Source organism: Adiantum capillus-veneris, chromosome 3 (genome assembly GCF_014529385.1).
Source record: "Adiantum capillus-veneris isolate H3 chromosome 3, ASM1452938v2, whole genome shotgun sequence".
Taxonomy (NCBI): Eukaryota; Viridiplantae; Streptophyta; class Polypodiopsida; order Polypodiales; family Pteridaceae; genus Adiantum; species Adiantum capillus-veneris.
Genome location: NC_140933.1, coordinates 30,076,876 through 30,097,631, shown reverse-complemented (window position 1 = coordinate 30,097,631; position 20,756 = coordinate 30,076,876). Strand labels below are relative to the sequence as shown.

Sequence of the window (20,756 nt, the reverse complement as noted above, 5' to 3'; positions counted from 1 at the left end):
TCCCAGCATGTGGTGCATCAATTAGGTGGCCATTGTGATGCCTACGTGTGGCTCTTGCCCGATGGTACGCGGCCCTTGCCCGCGACCATGTAACATGGCTAATATTTGGAAGGGATAAGCACCTCCCTCTGTGAGCCCTCTGGTGTGTCGAAAAAAAAATAGAGCTAGTCATCAAGCACAAGATAAGATAACAAGGCCATTAGCTTTACATAAATATTTGACAATGTTGCCTACATCAAGTCTAAAAGCATCTGGTTCCAAAAGCTAGCGCGAAGGGTAGCCAGCGTAAATTACTGAAATTCGTACAGTTGCTACGTCATCAGCATTTTATGCAAGTTGTAGTGTGAGTTTGCTTTATTTTTAGGCCCCATCGGTCGGGGTCCTATAAGTAGTTGGGGGTTAGGATTACAATCCTAACCCATTTTAATGATTGGGCCACTCAACGAAGATCTGTAAGTTGGTGAGGACTTCTTCTTCTGCTTTTGCTAGGGTTTAGGCTCCTTGGCTGGGATCTAGAGGTTGGCTAGGATAAGGGCTAGGAAGTCCTAGCCCTCCAGTTCTTCAGTGGCTTGACACGTTGGTAGTTTGCGTCCATGATTAAATCTGCAAAACAACTCAAGTTAGAAAAAAATACTCGGGGATCATTTAGTTTTTTCATTTCATATCCGAGCTCTTGATATTCTGGCATAGCAAAATTAGCCATTGCACCTAGACCGTGCTAATATGTAACGGGTGTCTCGATGCAGTAAAGTTGCATGCCCAGGCAATCTCACCCAGTTACATCACAATGTAGCACAAATGCTTACATCTGCATGTTACAAGACACAGATGCAAATATTAATCCAGGTATGGGCCATGAGCTATTCAACGACTCCTTCATCTCTCCTCCCGCAAAACCTAAAAAGGTATGGGCCATGAGATATAGTGGGCTTTTACAACCAAACACTTCCCAGACGCAGCTTGCGTCGCTTGGAGGTTCCAAGAGTAAATACTTCTCAGACTATGACCATTTTTTCTTTTCAATATTCCTCCTACAAATAGGTAACAAAGCCCGAGCCAGGAGATATTCAGACATTATCGAGCATCAATTCATCTCTTGAGTACTCCTCTCGAGAAAGTCCGAGCCATGAGTATCCAAACGTGTTCCCAAAAACATTGAAACTAGTATCAAAATTGAAATCAAGCAATCTTAAATCGGCACCAATACAAGCTCAAAACTTATAAAATCCATTTCAAACAAATTCCAAACACTAGTTTCAAACAAAGTTTCCAAAGTATCTAATTACAGAGCAATTGTAAAATTCATTCAGAGTTTTCTTTGGACAATCGAACTTGAAGGACTGCTGGCACCCTTGGATAGCGACTGAAAGATCACCAATGAGAGAGAACTTTTTGAGTTTTCCCATGATAGGGTTTTGTGGAAGCGTATGCACTCTTGAGTAGACATAGGTAGGGAAAGCGTGAGTGTTGCAAAGTAGAAGAGAGAGAGGGAGAGATAAGGTTGCGCACCACTGGAGCAAAATAAATGAGAGTTAATCAATAGGTTTTTAGGCCTTATAAAGGCTCTTACATCTTGTTCACATGATATGTGGGTGCCCAAGTTGGGATGATCCCAACTATCGTCCCCTTAAGACAAACTTGGTATAATCATCATCATCATCATACTCCCCCTTGAGCTAAATTCTTCACTCTCATGACACAACGAGTTTTTGTTATACTCCCCAACCGTGAGTTTTATGTTTTCTCACAACCTGGTGCTACTAATGAGCGACCAATACAAGCGGTTTTTGGTTTACGCCCAAACCTTGGGTTTAGGTTTACCTGTTAACCTCATGAGAGTGGCATACACAAAAATAGGGCTTTCATTGGGAAGGTCTTATTGCCAAGCTCATATCACTTGTCGGGGTAGTGTCTAATCCCATCATACATTGACACCATTATTGACAAACGTCAGTGTAAGCATCATAAAAGTGAATGTGGGGTTTTGTGCCCAATTCAATCGGCATACATATCATTTTGGTCGTAGTCGTAACACACTTTGAGAGCTACATGAACAGGCTCTAAGTAGGAGACTAAACTCCTCTATATAAGTTTAAAAAAACCTTGAATTAAAAAAAAAACATCATTTATTTGTTGCCGCTTGTAGCAACGTCATGAATGACGTGTGTGCACGTCATTGTTGGTGACGTGTGCCAACTGTCGCCTCCGCTCTGTGACCCGCCGCTGCCACCGTTGGCATGTGGAGCCTTGCTCAAGCTTCTCTCCAAGCCTTCACAACCTCTTCTCTATTGCATGTTTCTCTAGTGATGGAAGTAAAACATTACTTTTAGGTTATTTCTTTTTTCCGTCTGGTGTCAAAGACGATAAGGCTTTGGCCTCTCAACGTATGGGTTGTGGGTTCAAATCCCCCGTTGGGTCACACTCTAGAGGGACACCTTGTGCTCAACTGGTGTTCACTGGACACTTAAGTGCATCCTCTTGTTGGGGTGGGTCACCTGAGGAGGAGGTTCCTAGCTGGTTGCTATGAGTTCTCTCTGTCGTTCCCAGCATGTGGTGCATCAATTAGGTGGCCATGGTGATGCCTACGCGTGGCTCTTGCCCAATAGTGCATGGCTGTAACAGACTTGGACTCTCCAAGTCGAGAATCTACCACGGCACCACAAATAATTCACTTCAAAACAGTTCACAGTTCACAATTGATTTGACACTGGCCCGACGGAGTTTCGTGCCTAGAGATATTGGCCCCAAAGACTGGCGTCCCTTTCGGTATTTCTTTTTGTATTAATCTGTGTTCAAAGTACAAGAGTGTAGGCAGGCGTTCACTCTCAGACTATACGTCCAGATGATTTGAGTTGTGAGGCCCTGCCCACATATTTAAATGTTTACAAGGGATGCTAAAAGCAGAGCCCAAAAGCTGAAAATCAAAAGCTCTTAAAAGCAAAATAGCTCTCTCTCTCTCTCTCTCTCTCTCTCTCTCTCTCTCTCTCTCTCTCTCTCTCTCTCTCTCTCTCTCTCTCAAGCTAAGTTGAAATAAAGCAATTTGCAAAAAGCCCCCAGCGTAAAATAAAGCAGCAAAAGCTGCGCCAAATTCTGCCCCAAAAGCTACCGTAGAACAGTCCGCCAAAAGCACCGCAAAATCCGGGCCAGCCTGTACGGTCTTGCTACGTGTCAGCCAGTCCGCAGTTTTAGGGTTTACGTACTGCAGTGCCATGTCAACAATATTTAGCAACGTCCCCATTTCAGCCACGTCATCATTCCAAAGGGGAGGTGTGTACTGTGTCCACCATGCCACGTCATTGGGTTGTGACATACCCCCCTCTTGAAAGCATTGTAATCGCCCTTGATTACGCCTGCAAAATAGACAGAAGCCATAAACTGTCTTAGTAGATACTGATTGTTAGTACCGACGCACTAGGAACACACATCTAGCACATGTACCAATCGACAGTCACATCATAGGACATCACTTGACATCTCAGGATATCACATGACAATCACATTCAACATTCATTCGGATCTCAGACCATGATTATCGGCAATGCAATTAGCAATCGCATCTACATCCACTCAAGACCTAATAGATGCCTGATTGACTAACCCCTATTGCAACCATGTCTATTCGAGATCATTCAGACCAAAATGCTGCAGTCATTTCGTCTATCAATTCTTGCACTTAAAAACAAGTCGAGAACAAATCAGTTTCATATTTGGGAATTCCATTTCATAAAGTCATACAGCAGAATATTGTCAGCTCTCAGTATCCCTGAAGCTCAAAGAGACATCAGTGACTTTAATATTCAAAAATCGAGGCATCTGTTGACAAAGGAGCGGAGTAACTCCCCTCTTGTGCAACCCACTGCACCAGATCTCCGGCCAAGCTGAATTCGGGGTTCCATTTGGAGTAGACTATGCTAAACCAAAAGCTTCAAGGTAATATTTCACAATCTGAGGAGTATCTGCTAGGTCCTCCTCCTCCATCCACTTCGCATCCAATGCAGGATAGTTCTTGAATTTAACCAAGAACCGCCTTCTCACTTTACCCTTATTCTTTATGTCCTTATGTGCCAAAATCTGTTCAGGAACAAGGATCTCCTCGTTTTCCTCTACTTTGGGTTGCTAATCAGGCTCCCTGTCTTCAGGCACATCACCTTTAAAAAGCTTCAAGAGACTCACATGAAAGGCATTGTGAAATCTCTAAGTGTCAAACAGTTTCAGTCGGAAGGAGACATCATTGATCTTTTCGGAGATCTGGAAATCCACTTCGCATCCAATGCAGGATAGTTCTTGAATTTAACCAAGAACCGCCTTCTCACTTTACCCTTATTCTTTATGTCCTTATGTGCCAAAATCTGTTCAGGAACAAGGATCTCCTCGTTTTCCTCTACTTTGGGTTGCTAATCAGGCTCCCTGTCTTCAGGCACATCACCTTTAAAAGGCTTCAAGAGACTCACATGAAAGGCATTGTGAAATCTCTAAGTGTCAAACAGTTTCAGTCGGAAGGAGACATCATTGATCTTTTCGGAGATCTGGAAAGGTTCGTAGTATCGCATACTAAGCTTTGGAAAAAGCCTCTCCTTTCCCTTCTTCTTTCTCAGGCGTGCCTTCTCAAAACGTAAGAGCACCCAATCATCCTCCTTGATTTCAAATCCCGACGATGGCGATCCGCTTCCTTTTTCTTTCTTTCCTGAGATTTCTGCAAAGCCTCGTGGACCTTGGCAAAAGCAGTGTCTAAGTCGCGCGTGTACTGATCGGCTTCAAAAATCTTATCTTTCGTGCTTAGGAAGGGTGGAACCTTCGCATCACCTTCAATAATCTGAAATGGCGCCTTCCCCGTCGAAGATTGTACCGTGTTGTTGTAGGCAAATTCCACCAAAGGTAGATACTTTTCCCATCGAGTTTTCTGATTTGAGATGTAAGACTTCAATAAATCTAAAACCGCTGATTTGGCAATCTCAGATTGCCCGTCAGTCTGCGGGTGGAAAGATGACGAGAATTGCAACCGCGTGCCAATGTTCTCCAAAATTACCTTCCAAAACGTACTCGTAAATCTGGGGTCCCTGTCGGAGACAATTGTCTCAAGCATGCCATATAATTTGAAAATCTGGGCCACAAACAGTCTTGCTAAGTGATCCTGCTTAAATGTTTTCTTCACTGGAGTGAAATGAGCTTGCTTGCTAAATCTGTCAATAACAGTCCACATACCATCGTGACCACTCTGTGTTCTCGGGAGATAAAAAATGAAATCCATTGCAATACTTTCCCAGGGGCGGGTGGGGTATGGGCAAAGGCTGTAACAATCCTTGTGCTTTATGCTTGTCAAACTTGACCAAGGTGGTAGCAATGCCGCGGTGACCCGTAAAAGGCGGACAGTGGCATTCGGTCATAACCTTTTCCCTCAACGGCTGTGTAATGCACAACATGGTTTTCCTCATCAAGTAGCCATCCCGAATGGAATATTCCGCTACTGTTTCCCCATCTAGTATCCGTGTGAAAATGTCTGCAAAATCTGTATCCGTGGCATACTGATCGACTATATCCTCGAAGCTCCTATGATGTATCGCGGAAATAGCTAGAACCAATGGCTTCCGAGACAAAGCATCTGCCACCAAATTCTTCTGTCCCTGCACATGGACAGTCTGGAAGTGAAACTGTGACAAGATGTTTGTCCACCGTATCTGCTTTTCCGATAGCTGCCTTTGTGACAAGAAGTAGCGTAAACTCTGATGGTCTGTGAAGACAGTAAAATCCGCTCCGAGTAGGTAGTGCCGCCACTGAGTAAGAGCATGGATAACCGCCAAAAGCTCTTTCTCATAAATCTGTGCTGTCAATTCCGGCCTTGAGAACAATCGGCTCTCGTAAGCAATGACATGGCCTTCTTGCATTAAGACCGCACCTAGACTACGACCACAAGCATCACAATATACTTCAAATGACTTCTGCAAGTCCGGCAAAGTCAAAACCGGTCCTGTAGTCAATTTCTCTTTGAAAGTCTGAAAGGCAATCACCTCTGTGGGTCCCCACAGAGGTGACTGCCCACGAGAAAGGGACTTCTTTCTGTGTCAAAACATGCAAAGGGGAGACAACCTCTGCAAACTTTCTAATGAACCGCCTGTAGTACGAGCACAATTTCAAGAAGCTTCTAACTTCATGGACATTCTTCAAATCGGGCCAATCACGGATAGTCTCTATCTTGGCCGGATCCATTTGCACTCGTGTTGTGCTGACACAATGTGTCCCAAAAAGTGTATCTCTGGTAGGAAAAATTCACTTTTCTTCGCATTAAGCACTAACTTGCGATCTCGTAATGCCTAAAAGACTTGAAGCACATGGTCTCTATGTTCTATCTCATCCTTGGAGGAAACATGATGTCGTCATAGAAAGTGCCAACAAATAGTCTATACTCTCGAAAAATCGTGTCCATCATCCGGTTAAATGTCGCAAGAGCATCGGTTAAGCCAAAAGGCATCACCAAAAACTCAAATAACCCAAAAGTCGTTCAAAAGGCTGTCTTGTAGACGTCTCCCGACGCTATTCGGATCTGATGATATCCACTTTTCAAGTCAATCCTGCTAAAGCACGAGGATCCCTGAAGTCGGTCAAGTATATCATCAATTCTAGAAATCGGAAATCTGTTCTTGATGGTGATTTTGTTGAGAGCTCTATAATCGATGCACATTCTCCAAGATCCGTCTTTCTTCAAAACCAACAACAGAGGAGAGCAGTACGGTGAAGTATTAGGCTGGACAAGACCCTTTTCCAAGGGTCTTTCACTTGGTTCATAATCTCTTCGTTCTGGGCTCGGCTCACACGGTAAGGTGGCCGGTTCGGTGGTGTGCTTCCAGGTATCAGATCAATGGTATGATCTTTAGAGCGAGCGGGTGGTAACTCGCCTGGCAGGCCCTCTGAGAAGCAATAGGCATGAGAGTGGAGAAAATCTTGGCGTTCTTTATCAAGTTTAGACATATTTGTCCTATCCTCATCACTCAACTCTTTCAAACAGATCGAGTAAACAAACAAATTGGATTTTATTAATTTAGAAATGGCCAAGCCGATACAATAGGGACAGACTCGCCCTTAAGTTTTACATCGAGTACAATGGTTCTGCCCTTCTCTGTGGTCAAAGTCGCTTTCCTCGCTCGATAGTCGACCGCAGCGTTGTTCTTGTGGTACCAGGGAATTCCCAAGAGGACATCACAACCTTCCAAAGGCATTATGTAGAAGTCCTCATGCCCCAAATACCCCTGACAATGCAACCGAAGTTTGCCAATGACAGGTGTAATGGCTACGTCCCTGCCGGGTGCCGCTAGGACTGCCTCTGCAAGTGGTCTCAGCCGATCGGGAATGATCTCGAGCCGTGCCGCCAATTCCGGTGAAATGAAGTTGGCCTTGGCTCCTCCATGAAAGAAGATCAGGGCTTCTTGGTCTTTCACTTTGCCCCAAGCTCGGCAAAGTTCTCTACTCTCGTCCATCGTGCTGGGATCAGTACCCACGCAATCTGGATCCAGTCCTATTTTTATCTTGCCTTCTTCCACTATCGTCAGTTGCTCTCAAACTCTCAGGCCTTTCGTCGTCCTTGTCATTTTGTTCTTTCTGTACCTTTTTAGGGCACTTCGCGGAGATATGCCCAATTTCCCCGCATCCAAAGCACTTCCCCTCCTTTATGTAGTGAGTCCTCTCTAGAAGAGTATGTTTGGGTCGTGCATCCTTTTCTTTCTGTTCTGGGTTACTCTTTCTCTTTCTACTTTCATTTTTCGAAGTTTGTTCGGCTCTTTGCGTCATGATCTCATCTGTGGGGTAGGCAGACTGCCACAGTGAATGGCAAAACCCCGTTTCGCATGACTCATCAACTCCTGAATGGAAGCTGACTTTTGTTCTAAGCAGTGATCTCGGATCTTTGTAGGAAGACCCAAGGTAAACTGCTCAATCTGTTCCTTGAACGAGATCTTCTTAAATGAAGAGGTGGATAGAAAAGAGCTTGAGGATCTCTCGCAATAAGCCTCCACTGTATCCTTCTTGGTCATCCGAAGATGGTTTCAAGCAGTTCGTATGTCAGGTTCATACTCTCGAGTCAGCCATGAAGAAATAAAAATCCTTTTGAATTTCAGCCATTTAACTGGCGCTGTCTTGTTTAATAGAAGCGCGGACCACCAAGTTCGAGCATTCCGCTTAAAGTAAGAGGCAGCTCGTGTTCTGAGTAACGCCCTCCTGAGAAAGCTATGTCAAACTGCTGTATAAAAGACAAAGCCTTTGAAGCATCTCTATAACGAGAAAACGTGTCAAATTTAATTGACTGTCTACCTTCCTTAAACTCTCGGACTTTCTTGCTTTTGTCTTCTAGAAAGTCATACTGGTTGGCTTTATAATTTTTTTTCTTCTTTGCGTAAAAGGTGCTGTCATCAGTGTCCGAACTGTCTGAAGACGAGTCCTATGTAGAACTGTCAACCACGGGGCGAGATTTAGGTTTCTTTGCCTTTTTCTTGCCCTTCCCGAAGCTTTGCTTTTTGCTTCGCTTTTTACCTTTTCTGTCTTCTTCGCTCGAGTCAGATGAGCTAGAAGAACTGTCAGAAGAAGAAGAACTGGGTATTGCTCTTCTTTTGCTTTCTTGCTGATTCAAAAGTAGACTGACGACCCAAATAACCCGGGAAGTCAGCGCCTTTCTTCTGCTTTTTGTCGTGCTTTTTAGATTTGTTTTGTGCGTCAAAAAGCTGAGCAATTCGTGCATCAACTTCCTCTAGCAATTCTTGCTCTGTGTACATCCTGGGAGTAGGGAGGTTTCTTGAGAGCCGGTTTGAGGGGTGGTTCTGTGGTCTGCCGCCACTGTGAGTGCACCTCGTCGAAAGAGGTCACGCTCATATATTTTGCAAATTTTGGGCCCTTCACAAAATTAAGCTTCATCTTTGTTGTCGCCGATCAATCGTCGACGCTCCATCTCTTCGAGCTCCGCCTGAGTAGGCTGAGGCGGGCCGTACTCCTCGCGTGAATCTTCGTTGTGATCTCTTCCCGCATCTCCGGATGCAGAGGAAGTCGATTGATCTTTGCCTAAAGCCATAAGTGCTGCGTAAAAAGGATCGGATTTCCCGTAGAAGAGAAATCGGCCGTGCTTTGATACCACTGTAAGAGACTTGGACACTTTAAGTCGAGAATCTACCACGACACCACAAATAATTCACTTCAAAACAGTTCACAATTCACAATTGATTCGACACTGGCCCGGCGGAGTTCCGTGCCTAGAGATATTGGCCCCAAAGATTGGCGCCCCTTTCGGTATTTCTTTTTGTATTAATCTGTGTTCAAAGTACAAGAGTGTAGGCAGGCGCTCACTCTCAGACTCTGCGTCGAGATGCTCTGAGTTGTGAGGCCCTGCCCACATATTTAAATGTTTACAAGGGATGCTAAAAGCAAAGCCCGAAACCTGAAAATCAAAAGCTCTTAAAAGCAAAAGAGCTCTCTCTCTCTCTCTCTCTCTCTCTCTCTCTCTCTCTCTCTCAAGCTAAGTGGAAATAAAGCAATTTCCAAAAAGCCCCCAGCGTAAAATAAAGCAGCAAAAGCTGCACCAAATTCTGCCCCAAAAGCTACGCAGAACAGCCTGCCAAAAGCGCCGCAAAATCCGGGCCAGCCTGTACGGTCCTGCCACGTGTCAGCCAGTCTGCAATTTTAGGGTTTTCGTACTGCAGTGCACGTTAGCAATATTTAGCAATGTCCCCATTTCAGCCACGTCATCATTCCAAAGGGGAGAGGTGTGTACTGTGTCCACCATGCCACATCACTGGGTTGTGACAGTGGCCCTTGCCCAATCATGTAACATGGCTAATATTTGGAAGGGATAAGCACCTCCCCCTGTGGACCCTCGGGAAAAAAAAACCTACGAACTCCAATCAATGGCGGAGGGAGCCACAAGTAGAAGAGGATTTGTACGCTTCATCTTGCACACTCTTGTCATACTGATCTAATTGTGAAGGCAAACAATGACCTTAGCAAGGACTATACATATCCAAACCCAGGGTTTTATCGAAAGCGAGCCGTCAATTATGGGTCCACATCAGCTTCCTCAAGGTGGACCTGCTCCCTGCAAAGTATAGGCCTCCCTACTTGCATCCAGAGTGATGGTTGCTTCGGAGATAGTTCCACCTTATCAAGGCTTCCCCTCGTACAGTCCTGGTCCACTGTCCGCGGATTTCTTACACTCAGCTCTTATACCAAACGATGAGCAGACAAGGAACGGTGATAAGAGTGAGGACATATACTTCTGCTTCAGCTTAGGCTTTGTCTCTGACTTCCACTTTAAACTCATTGTACTGCAGAAAATTCAGAGACTGTGTTCGAAACTCACTCAAACTTAGTACCTCCAAGAGCTTGCCTCGACGCTATCATACCACTTGATAGGGTTGTACGGAAGCGTAACACTCTCGAATAGACATAGCTAGGGAAAGTGTGAGTGTTGCAGAGAAGAAGAATGAGAGATAAGATAAGGTTATGCAGGCATGATTACCTGAACAATCCTTGTCAAATAAAAATGATTTTATTAAGTTGCTCCAACTTATGGGTTCCTTTCCTTCAAGGCGGAGGGGAAACAAGGCAGTTAAAACAATGCCAAACACTCAAATCGCGTAAAAGATGCTGACGTGGCAGGCTGTACGGATGTCCGCAAAACGTGCTGGCTGTTGACGTGGCACTGTGTACAAAATTCCTTTTTGCGCTACAGCTTTTGCAGTGCTAGCTTGTGAGACCTGAAGCTTTTTATGAACCGCTTTCAGAAGGCCATGGGCCTATAAATTGTAACTAGGGTCTCTCTTTTCCCTCAGTTTTGCTTGGGATGTCACGTGCACATCTAACCCTATGTGTACGTGGACAAGCTACTTCATGGAAAAAGTTAGGTTCAATTTAGTTTAGTTCAATTAGATTAGTAAGAGATCTGGCACTTTTGTGAGTCTGTTCGCAGACCGTGCATGTCCAGACACTTAGATTAGGTGCGTATCCTCTGGTTGCACACAACATGATCGTCAGATTTTCATCAGAACCCATCAGGAGCATTTTTACAGTGCATAGTGTCACCAGCGTGTGACTACTATTTATCCTTTTTATTGATTTCTTCCTTATTATTTATTTACTTTCACTTTTTGGAAACGCCCCTCGGGAAATCTAATTGCCCTGCATTGCATAGCTAGTGAGGAACTGTCCAGAGGGAGTCCAGGCCTGAGGGCAACAGAGCACTAAGGTTGGACAAGGACTATGGTTAGCCAAAGTGGGGTCATTGACTAGCCAAAGTGGAATCCTTTGCTACATAGGCTACATTTCAGTTTTTGATGTGGCTGCAGTGTACAAAGAGGGTCGGATGCCCTAGAAAGATACAATGACAGCATCTCCTAAAATTTAGGGAACTGCTATTTTGGGACCTGAAAATGTATTCGCGTCATTACCTCTAGAATGACAAGGGGAACATTTTATTACCTGCCGCGAAGTCAACTGGGCAACCGGTCTAGATATTTTTAAGCAGCGAACCCGAAACGGGAAAATGCTTGTAAATGCGCCAAGTGGCACATTTCTGTGCACTTGCCTCCTCAAGGAAGAAGTGGCGCTGAATTTGAAGAGAGGAGGGCTCATTTGCAGTTTCTATCACAGGTTAAGAGCTATGGAGTGCTTCCTTTCCCTCTTATGTACATTGCGGTGCCAGGAGTGATGCCCTGCACGCTACGCACTGCCCTCTCTCTCCCCTATGGCAGTATGTTATGCCCCTCTAGTGGGCTTTTCAATTGACCAATGTACAGTTGTGCGGGTTCATGCGGGATTGCCGAGGCAAGAGCCTCTTGCACAGGTACTGGATTAGCTAGCGGCTAATCCCCCGCAGGTATAGGTGAATTCGGAGAGGTTTCACGTTAGAAATCTCGTCCGATTCAAAGGGCAAGTAGCCCTACATGTGCGGGAGGTCGAGGAGTTGCTACGGATGTGATCGGCATGCGAAACGGAGCCCGAAACAGTAAATTACAGCCTGCTGTGTATTTTGCAGGTTTAGGGTTTTGGTCCTAAACGGACCCTAATACCCCCAGGAGCTTCGGGGACGCGAGGGGACTGCTGTACAGGTGATCTGGCGCATTTTCGGGGCTGAAAACAGAGAATTCAGAGTGCTGCAGATTCTCGCCAGGTTTTGCAAAGTGCCCGTATGCGTCGGGAAAGTCATTCAATGCGTGGGAATACTGACTGTGTAGGGTCCTAGTACAATTATGTTGCTGAAATCGGGCCGGAACAGTTGAAATTCAGCCAAGCTTGTGCGGGGCAGCTTGTAGGGAACCACAACGTTTATTCCCTCTTTTAAACAATAAAGAAATACCGAAAGGGGCGCCTAAGTTAGGGGCCAATCTGGTGTCGGTCTTCTCATACAGGTGCAATCTAGCAGCCTGTATCCCTCTCCCCTTTGTTGTGTCTTGAAAGTACAGGTAAAGTGGGCGACAAATTAAATGGGTGAAAGCAAATAATGTTTAAGTCTAAGGTCTACGGCCCTTTTGAAAGTACAGGCCGGTTTCATGGTTCCATCGCCGGGATTAAATCACTTTTTCCCATAGAAGTGAGCCTTGGTCAGTTTGGGCTTGAAGACACAGGGGATCATAGACCAGACACAAGAAATTGCAATTATGGCTCACAAACCAGATGATGTGATTGAAGAGGTTTCCTCCTCACAGGGTCAACAGACACATGAAGTGGGTGAGTCCTCAAGACCACCACAGACGGATGATGATATATTCAGGACCCAATTGGCTACTGCTGTGGCTATGTTCACACAAGTAATGCAGAACCCGAGGTTTTTAGCCTTTCTGCAACCTCCTCTTCCGTCTCAGCAAGTTGGGTCACTGGATCATATTCAAAAGCTTGGTAAGGCTCGAGCACAGGTGATTCATACTGCAGAGTCAATGGAAACACCTGTACACTTGACGGAGAACATGCAGTCTCCACAACCTGTGCCTAAGGTGCAAAAACATGTGGCTGAGATGCCAGTCTTTCAAGCTGTACCAGTTCAGCCAGCCACTTTTCAACAGCCTATAGCTGGTTCTAATGGGCAGGGAAGCAACCTACAAGCTATGCAACAAGTCGTCCCACCACCTTCAGTACACCCTGGCTATTTTGGAGGTTGATTGGTATTCCAGAGCATGGCTGGTCATGCACATGGAGATCAGTTTTACACGCCAGGAACAGTGTTCGGGGGTGCTCAAACGATGATGCCTAACCCCATGTATGGTGTCATGGGCATGCTACCAGGGTTTCGAAGCACTCAGGGCCAATTTGGGATGCCACCGGCAAATTTTGGTATGGCTGGAATTACAAATCAGCAGCCAAATATGGCATTTCCAGGTCAACTTAATTGCGGCCAGGGAACACAAATGAACCCTAACAGTGTTCCCATGTTTCAGTCACTTCCATATGACAACTTAACGCCGTTGGAGAGGCCAACTCCGTACAAAGAAGATGGCAAAGGTGTGACATTCACGACCTTTACAAGGTTTGATGACAGGAAGAAGGCTCTCTCATTCCTCCAGCAGTTTGACAAGGCCTATGGCGGGGGAAACTTTATAGAGGCTTCAAAGGTCCGCAAGGCAACCACTTTCTTGACAAGGAATGCGGGACAATGGTGGACAACTTTATTGCTGCAAGGGAAAGCTCCGTCCACATGGATTTACTTCAAGCAGATTTTTGCAGCAGCATGGTTATCTGATGACTTTGAAGCAGATGTCATGACAGAATGGCACCAGCTTAATGCTGCCACTTGCAAGAATCTCGATGACTACAATCGGAAGTTTTGGAAAGCTCTACTTCCAGTAAGTTCCTATAGGTTTGTGCCATTGACAGAACAGATTGAAAATAACTGTTGTGGCCTACCCAAAGGATTGAGAAAGTAGCACAAAGACCAAAGTCACTACTTTGACGCAGCTCATCGAGGTAGCAAACACTGGCAATGGTTTGCTCAAGGGAGAAGATTGTGAATTTAATACTGGCTTCAAGGAAGGATCAACCAAGAAAAATTCAGCGAAGAAGCACTTTCCCAATGAGGTTCCTAAAGGGATTCAGGAGCCAGCCAATGCAGGGAAAGGCAAAGCTACGGCTGAATCAGAAAAGGGACCAGCAAAGAAACGTAAAAAACGTTTTCCTCGCAAGTCGGAAGAGCAAAAGAAGGTCCTGAGGTCAGAGAACAAATGCTTCATCTGTGAGCAGCCTGGCCACATTGCTTACAATTGTCCTACAAAGAAAAGGCCAGCTGATTCTGAAGACAAGGAGGATAGGAAAGGAAAGAAGCCCATGGCTAGTCTAGTGCCAGATATGGTGGGCGACAAGCCAAATTCAGATGCAAGTGAGCTTTGCAGAGCATGGGGAAAGGTCAGGGATCAAACAGTGCTTATCTTCTTTGATCCAGGTGCCAAAGCCAACTTCATTTCCCCAGAATTGGCTTCGAAGTTGGGAATCAGACCTGAAGAGATGGGGTATACAACACAGGCAGGTTTGGCATGTCCTGGCCATACAGAGGCTGTGACACCCATCATCGGAAAGTTGCGCCTACATATCCAGTCCTATGTAGATGCTGAAGAATTTTACATCATGCCACTGGACGGATGTGATGTGTTGTTAGGTATTCCTTGGTTATTTCGTGTACAGGGAATCATGGATGCCTACAACAAAAAGATCACTGTACAGAGCAGGGGAAAGACTCACATTCTGGATGTAAAGCTTAAAGGGGAGTCTATTCCCACTGTATCAGCTTCTGCTATTACTTCTGTAATTAAAAAGCATCTTTCTGTGTCCTTGGTTTTTGCACGTGAAGTGTCAGATTGTGATGAATCAAATTTATCTGTGCTAGATAAAGAAAGGTCAATGCTTTTACAACAGTATACTGACTGTTTTTCCAATTCATTACTGTCTCAATTGCCGCCAGAGAGACCCGAGGACCATGCGATAGATTTGGTGCCGCTAGCCCACCAAATAAGCCTTCGTACAGGGTTAGTGCGGCTCAACAGAAAGAGATAATGAGCCAAGTACAGGAGTTGCTGGAAAAGGGGCTGATTCAGCCCAGTTCATCCCCATTTTGTTCTCCAGTGTTATTGGTGCAGAAAAAGGATGGCTCATGGCATATGTGCATCAACTACCGTGCACTGAACAAGAATACCATCAAGAATAGGTTCCCTATACCTAGAATTGATGATATTCTGGACAAATTAGAAGGAGCAGCTATGTTTAGCAGGATAGATTTAAAGAGTGGGTACCATCAGATCCGCATTAGATCAGAGGATGTGCACAAGACTGCTTTTAAAACGACGTTTGGCCTTTACGAATTTTTAGTGATGCCCTTTGGTCTCACAAATGCTCCTGCTACGTTCAATAGGATGATGGACATAATTTTTCGTCCACACCAGCAGTTTGTTGGTACATTCTTTGATGACATGATAGTCTACTCAAAGAATGAAGAGGAGCTCAGGCATCACTTGGCCATTGTGTTCAAAGAGCTACGCAGTCATAGGTTGCTCATCAATGCAAAGAAAAGTGAATTTTTTCTGGAAGAGATTCACTTTCTGGGACACATTGTCTCAAAGGATGGTGTCAGAATGGATCCTGCAAAAGTTGAAGCGATCAAGTCATGGCCAGATTTGAAGACGCTGCACGATGTCCAAAGTTTCTTGGGACTATGCTCCTATTACAGAAGGTTTATCCGAAATTTCGCTGAGATTGCTTCACCTTTACATGCTCTTCAAAAGAAGGCAGTCACCTTTAGATGGACACAGAAAGAGATTTCAACTTTTAATCTCTTAAAGGAAAAGATGACTTCAGATCCAGTCATTGTGTTGCCAGATCTTAGGAAGTCATTTGTGGTCCAGTGCGACGCCTGCGGTCGTAGCATTGGTGCAGTGCTAATGCAAGATGGCAGGGTAGTAGCCTATGAGAGTAGAATCTTGCAAGGGCCAGAAAAGACTGCAAGTCTATGAAAAAGAACTGCAGGCCGTGATTCATGCGCTCTTAAGTTGGAAACACTACCTGCTAGGTGCAGACTTTGTTGTCCAAACGGACCATCAGACCCTGCGATACTTCTTGACACGGGCAAAGTTATCTGAGAAGCATATGCGATGCGCAAATATCTTGTCCATGTTCCACTTTCAGATTGTGCATGTGGAAGGCAAGAAGAACGTTGTGGCTGATGCCTTGTCAAGGAAGCCACAAATTTCAGCTGTGTCAATTCCTTATCATCATGAACTTGATGATATGAGGGAACACTATGCAAATGATGAAGATTTTGCAAGCGTCTTCGAGCAGCTAATGGATGACAACGTCATGAACACTATCTTCTCAAAGATGGGTTCATGATAAAGCATGGCAGATTGTGTGTCACAAAGCCATTGCGACGCAAAGTTTTGGAATTCAGTCATGTCCCACCGTATGCAGGGCATAGTGGTATCGATGCTACAGTTAAAGCGGTTGAGATATTCTTCTACTGGCCTACATTGAGAAGAGATGTGGATGCCTTTGTGCGAGAACGCCTAATTTGCCAGATTCAGCAAGCAAGCTGATTTTATTCCTGTCAGGAAGAAGATAAAGCCAAATCAGATGGCACGCTTGTTTATTAGCAATATTTTCAAGTATCATGGCATGCCACAATCGATTGTTAGCGACCGTGATCCACGCATGACAAGTTTGTTCTGGAGAGGCTTGTTTGAGAATATGGGCACCAGGCTCAAATTCTCTTCGTCATTTCATCCTCAAACAGATGGGCAGTCAGAAGAGGCAAATTCTACTGTCCTAGATTTGCTAAAGTGCTACGTGTCAGAGCATAAAGGAAAGTGGGAGCAGTATTTGCCATTGGTGGAGTATGCATACAATAATACAGTGCATTCATCAACCGGCAAGGCACCTTTTGAGATAGTTGAAGGTGGCAAGAAAGTCCCTCCCATATTGCATACAAAGGACAAGATATTTGAAGCAGATAAGTATATTCAAGACATGGATGAAATGTACAAGAAGGTCAAAGTGGCCTTAGAAAAGACTCAGGCAAAGCAAAAGAAAGCAGCTGATCGTCACCGTCGTGAAGTGGTATTTTCACTTGGTGATTGGGTGCTTCTACGCTTTGAAAAGGCAAGGTTAAAGAAGATGAAGGGCAAGGAAAGACTGTTTCCAAAGCTCAGTATGTGTTACTATGGGCCTTTTCAAGTATGCGACATAATCAATGATGTTGCATATAGGCCGAAATTGCTTGAGAGTTGGAAGATTCACAATGCGTTTCATGTGAGTCTTCTCAGACCCTATGTGGGTGATGTGCCAAAAGATATGCCAGCTGAAGATCAGCCGGAAGTCGAGGAACTTGACGAGATCTTGGTCCCGGAATAGATTTTGGCACATAAAGAAAGAAAAGATAAAGGCAAGGTTGCTAGGCGTTACTTGGTGAAGTTTAGAAACTATTCACCAATGGATGCTAAGTGGATGGAAGAAGGTGAACTTGCAGAGTCACCAACTGTGTTATCACTTTACCTTGAAGCCTTCGATTTGCAACCTACCTTGACCCCTTGAGTTTCAAAGCCACATGGATTGTCAATGTGACAATGGCTTCTGAAAGAAATGATGTACATGGTATTTATAGTGAGCTCAAATGAAATACCTTTTACATGAATCTTAGAGCTGTACAGATTGTCAGTTTGACAATTGCTCTTATGGAATGTCCAAAAGTTTGGTTAGTGCTATAGAAGTGAGTATTTCTTGTCAGTTTGTCAAGGATACAGTAATTGCTTCTAGTAAAGAGTACATGTGTAACTGCATTCTTAAACTGTCGGTTTGGGTATGCTCGAAAGTGTTACTGGGCCCAACGTGTACTATAAGACAGTGGCAAAATATGTAGCTACCATTTTGTCATTGGAAAGTTACTGACTCAAAGCAATGCCACAGTACGAAGCTACCACTATGTCATTGGGACATGATTCACACGCAGGCAATACATGTGTCGACGAGGTGTTGAATACACCACGGTTGACAATGAGCATGTATGTGTCGTACATGTGTCGATAGGTGTTGAATACATCAGTGTTGACTGTGAGCATGTACAACATAGATGCAAACGAGGACGTTTGAGATTTCAAGAGGGGGATATGTCACCAGCGTGTGACTACTATTTATCCTTTTTGTTGATTTCTTTCTCCTTATTTATTTACTTTCACTTTTTGGAAACACCGCTCGGGAAATCTAACTGCCCTGCATTGCATAGCTAGTGAGGAACTGTCCAGAGGGAGTCGAGGCCCGAGGGCAAGAGAGCACTAAGGTTGGACAAGGACTATGGTTAGCCAAAGTGGAGTGATTGACTAGCCAAAGTGGAATCCTTTGCTACATAGGCTACATTTCAGTTTTTGTTGTGGCTGCAGTGTACAAAGAGGGTCGGATGACCTAGAAAGATACAATGACAGCATCTCCTAAAATTGAGGGAACTGCTATTTTGGGACCTGAAAATGTATTCGCGTCATTACCTCCGGAATGACAAGGGGAAAATTTTATTACTCTGCCGCAAAGTCAACTGGGCAACCTGTCAGGATATTTTTAAGCGGCGAACCCGAAACGGGAAAATGCTTGTAAATGCGCCAAGTGGCACATTTCTGTGCACTTGCCTCCTCAAGGAAGAAGTGGCGCTGAATTTGAAGAGAGGAGGGCTCATTTGCAGTTTCGGTCACAGGTTAAGAGCTATGGAGTGCTTCCTTTCCCTCTTATGTACATTGCGATGCTAGGAGTGATGCCCTGCACGCTACGCACTGCCCTCTCTCTCCCCTATGGCAGTATGTTATGCCTCTCTAGTGGGCTTTTCAATTGACCAATGTACAGTTGTGCGGGTTCATGCGGGATTGCCGAGGCAAGAGCCTCTTGCACAGGTATTGGATTAGCTAGCGGCTAATCCCCCGCAGGTATAGGTGAATTCGGAGAGGTTTCACGTTAGAAATCTCGTCCGATTCAAAGGGTAAGTAGCCCTAGAGGTGTGGGAGCTCGAGGACTTGCTACGGATGCGACCGGCACGCGAAACGGAGCGAAACAAAAAATTACAACCTGCTGTGTATTTTTGCAGGTTTAGGGTTTTGGCCCTAAACGGACCCTAATACCCCCAGGAGGTTTAGGGACGCGAGGGGACCGCTGTACAGGTGATCTGGCGCATTTTCGGGGCTGAAAACAGAGAATTCAGCGTGCTGCAGATTCTCGCCAGGTTTTGCAAAGTGCCCGTATGCGTCGGGAAAGTCATTCAATGCGTGGGAATACTGACTGTGTAGGGTCCTAGTACAATTATGTTGCCGAAATTGGGCCGGAAAAGTTGAAATTCAGCCAAGCTTGTGCGGGGCAGCTTGTAGGGAACCACAACGTTTATTCCCTCTTTTAAACAATAAAGAAATACCGAAAGGGGCGCCTAAGTTAGGGGCCAATCTGGTGTCGGTCTTCTCATACAGGTGCAATCTAGCAGCCTGTATCCCTCTCCGCTTTGTTGTGTCTTGAAAGTACAGGTAAAGTGGGTGACAAATTAAATGGGTGAAAGCAAATAAGGTTTAAGTCTAAGGTCTACCGCCCTTTTGAAAGTACAGGCCGGTTTCACACAGACCTATTTTCTCTATTTTTGACATTTTTTACTTATGATTTTTAAGTGACTTTTGTTGGGAACTAGGTAGGGAAAATTTGATAAGCTTGTATATATAGAAACCTAGTGCTAGCACCTATGGGCAGAAGAGGCAGCAAGAACTCGGTTCAAGAGGCACCTTCTCAGCAAGACCCCCAGCAGGCCTAGCGTTTTTTGCATCAGCAAGAGACACTAGCGTTTTTGCATCCACAGACCACCCCTGGCATTTTTGCATAGCAGATCAGCCCGGCAACAACAAGACGCAGCAGATCAGCCCTAGCGTTAGTAGATTTCCACGGCAACACAGCAGATATCCTAGCGTTAGCAAATTTCCTCGCAAGATCAGTTTTCAGCCCTAGCGTTTTTGCATCAGCTTGGCAGCCCAGTGTTTTGCAGATCTACCGCGACGGAACCAACACAAGCACCAGCGTTTTCAGTTTTCAGCACTTAGACACAACAGAACAAGTCCCGAACCTCGCAGATCTCACCTTCCCGCAGCACATCCTCGCCGCACGGTCAGATCCACCGAAGTTTGCAGTTTAAGCCCGGAAAACGCAGATTTCAGCATCTGCGTTTTCAGCGCGTCGTCCTTGCATCGTCGTCATCGCCGTCGTCACTGACATAGAGTCAGAATTCAGCAGATAAAGATTTGTAGATTTCAGCCCTTAGCATTTTCAATTTCAGTCCGTCTCGTCGTCGTCGACAACGTCGGCAAGTCCAAAGCATTGTAGAGATTTGTGCAATCAATAGTAGACCGCTCACGCCATAGAGAGTGGGGCCTTTGGAGGAGGGTTTGACAACATTCTGGTGTTGTATTCTTCTCTCTCTATCTCTCAGTCTCAGCACCTTCATTCACAGTGTTTATCCACTTTGTTTGTGATCACTTGCACTCTCTCATTAAAGGAACTGAAAGCTCTCCGTTCCGTAAGTAAAAGGAACCTTGAGCACAGTTCGGAGCAATCATCTTGAGCAAAGTTCAACATTCACTTCCGCTGCACCTTACATGGGAGCACCGAGTAGAGAGGACCCTCGGATTTTGTACTTTGCTCAATCATTACTATAAAAATAAATACCGAAAGGGGTGCCAGACTTTGGGGCCAATACCTCTGGGCACAGAACTACGTCGGGCCGTGTCGTCTCTAATTGCATTGTGATA

At 45.1% G+C, this 20,756-nt stretch overlaps 1 protein-coding gene across 4 annotated transcripts in view; it reads left to right on the top strand.

The window, feature by feature from the left end:
* The window catches only part of LOC147460676 (ABC1 family protein), a 140,504-nt gene that overhangs the window by 5,849 nt on the left and 113,899 nt on the right, over positions 1-20,756 (top strand). The gene's annotated exons all lie outside the window — the stretch shown is intronic.